The following is a 2,916-nucleotide window of genomic DNA, read 5'->3' as shown; positions in this document are numbered from 1 at the left end:
GTCATCAAATAATATCATTACTATCACATGCAACTAAAATTTTGCTGAAGATAATTCAAAAGTGGTTGTAGCAGTGCATCAACAGAAAGCGCCCAGAAATTAAACTGGATCCTGAAGGGGACATGGCATGAGAAAGATCAATGCTGATGTCAAATGGATTATAGCTGAAAGCAGAGAATACCAGATAGATGTTTACTTGTATTTTATTGACTATTCAAAGGCAAGAAACTGCATAGGTTATAACAAACTGTGGGTAGCATTGAGACGAATGTGTCCAGGGGCAGAAAGAATAGGTTCAGGAAGATATCTGCCACTAGGGGTCTTTAAAGTACTAAGGAGCGAAATTATCTCTTGGAGGACGGAGTTACACATGACTGAAACCAAGGTATTGTCAGTCACCTTACATGCATGGCAATGATGCTGCACCTTACAGGCTTCAGATGAATTAATGCATTTGAATTACGGTATTGGTGATAAATATTGAATATGCTGTGGAAAGCTAGAAGAACAAATAAATTTTTTCTTTGAAATAGTACAGCAAAATGCTCCTTAGAATACATATTATTCTGGCAATCCTGTGATGGTCATTCTGTTATATTTTTCTTACGCTTGTCATATTAGGATGTATCTCAGAAGTGTGTTTCCATTGGGGAACACCCTCTGTGAGCTGTGTTATTTGTTTCTCTGTTTTTCTGTAAATGAAACCCAGGGACGTTGAGAAAAAATACAAGAGTTCCGGGCAGAAGGGTGCTCTAGTGGAGAGATAAGGGGGAGACAGTGTCAAGAAGGAAAAGTATGTTTGGGACGGATTATGGAAACAATTTTATAATTCTGTTTGATGTGATTGAACTATGGAATGGTATGATATATGAATTAACTTCCAAGTTATAGCAAATTAAAAACTAAACAAAAACCACTTAGATGCAGGAATGGGTTTAGGGCTCATACTAAATCTTATCTTCCACTTAAGAACAATTAGTTCTTACATCGTGGCCCTGCTTGATACTTGCCCTCAGGAAGGGAACACAGAAGAGTATGGGTGCTAGCGAAAAATGTGTCAAAGAATTTAGAAGGTGTCCGGCTATCAGATAAAATAGTGTTTTGGGTCTTAAAGGCTTGTCTCCAAACAAGCAGCCATTTAAGTGAGATGTCATCTAAGTCCACATGGAAGTAGCACACCAACATCAGTCACTGAAATATTGGACTCCATATAACCCGAAGTTGAAGGAGGGACCAGTCTTAGAGCCTAAATTGTGAGAATCTAGTGTGCAGAAGGCAATAGGTGACATTGGGACCCCAAGATTCATTTTTGGAACTACTCAGGAAATATGCCTCTGGAGAACTCCCTCTGTCTAAAATTGAGGGAAGAGAGGAAAGTGGTCATTAGAACACTTGAGAGAGGAGCATAGAAGACCAAAGACATAAATCTGACTTGAACAGTTAAAACTTTGTCAGTAGATCACCTCGATGACGCAGGGTGGACTGATCTGGTTTCCAAATTTCTATGTGATTTTAGTTTGTATTGTTCCCTTCAGTTTTTATTTGCTCATATTAGAGGCTTTACGTCATCTCAGGTGCATCTCAGAGAAGATACGTCAATGGAGGTCACCCTCTTGAAACTATATTATATACTTTTCCGGTTTTTTGGTGTATGCAACCCAGGATCAATGACCCTAGAGGGCAGCAAGTGGAGTGAGGAGTTTGGCGGGAAGGGGGGGGTGCTACAGTGGTGGAGGTGGGGTAAAGGGGAGAAGATGTCAACAAGTCCACATAGAACGAGAATGTTTGGGAACTGATCGTGGTAGCAATTGTACGTTTTACTGACCATGATTGAAATTTGGAGTGATAATGATACATACATTTGCATCCCAACTAATAATAATGACAAAAATTGGTAAACAGGATAAGTGATAATTTGACAAGAAGTGCTTTAAAAAAGAGAGAAAGAGAGAGAAAGAAAGCTCCTTAGAAATGAGACTTCCTCTCATGTACTTTGGGCATGTTATCAGGTGGGACCAGTCCCTGGGGAAGGACATCATGCTTGGAAACGTGGCAGGTCTTTGGAAAAGAGGAAGGCTCTCAACACAGTGAATTGACCTCAGGGTGCTGCAGTGTGTGGCAACAATCATGAGGCTGGCACAGTGTTGAGTTGTGAGTAGGATCTCTGCGTTTCAATAGACTCATCAGCACCTACCAACAAGATTTCGGACTTTGGGATGTAGAGTTTACTTGTAATTGTATAATTGTAATCTTTAAATTAAAGACATTACATTTTAGATGAATTTAATTGAAGGCTGGGATAAATTCTTTCAGATTTACGATAAGTATAGCGTCTTATTAAAACCATAGGGTGATTTTACAGTGAATTATTCATGAATATAAACACAAATAGAAAAAAAGACTACATGCATGTCTGTTTTTATTTTAAAGAATGCATTTTGTCTGGTAAACTGGCTAATATTCTCTAAAGAATCTAAATACTAGCTTTGTGCAGTGGTAGTATCATAGCCAATGAAGTCTACCCGAGATGCGATTATGGCTAATTGAAATCTTTTCCCAGTACCCCGCCGTGAAGATTTGAAATATAGTTGACACTGGCAATTTTTAATTTTTGACGGTCTCCATGGAGACTGAAGAGAAAAAAAAGTCTAAATACTAATGCAAAAAAAAGACACAGACTGAAGCTGGCATAAGGTGTACACATACATGCTGCAAAATTCCTTCACTATGGCTATCAACCCTAGCTACTGCTGTCTCTGAAATGTACCTCAAAACACACTGGTGTGGCACATACTTCTTGTGTGTTGCGTTAGGACCAGTTCTTCCACAGAATCTGCATACCATTGGGGCCTGAATGCGGCAGCCAGGTAGGTCCAGCAAGGCTAAGGCTGTCTGCTGTCTGCTCTCTTGGACTAC

The 2,916-nt window shown here is 39.5% G+C and overlaps 1 pseudogene; it reads left to right on the top strand.

Moving 5' to 3' along the window:
- The first annotated feature begins 2,482 nt into the window (after nt 1–2,482).
- On the top strand, nt 2,483–2,644 carry LOC115869323 (annotated as a pseudogene).
- The last annotated feature ends 272 nt before the right edge of the window (nt 2,645–2,916 follow it).

This window comes from Echinops telfairi, unplaced genomic scaffold, assembly GCF_000313985.2.
Source record: "Echinops telfairi isolate 266 unplaced genomic scaffold, ASM31398v2 ScPeMD7_23;HRSCAF=83, whole genome shotgun sequence".
Classification (NCBI taxonomy): domain Eukaryota; kingdom Metazoa; phylum Chordata; class Mammalia; order Afrosoricida; family Tenrecidae; genus Echinops; species Echinops telfairi.
Note: the sequence above shows the minus strand (reverse complement) of the source record. Positions and strands in the feature narration are given on the sequence as shown.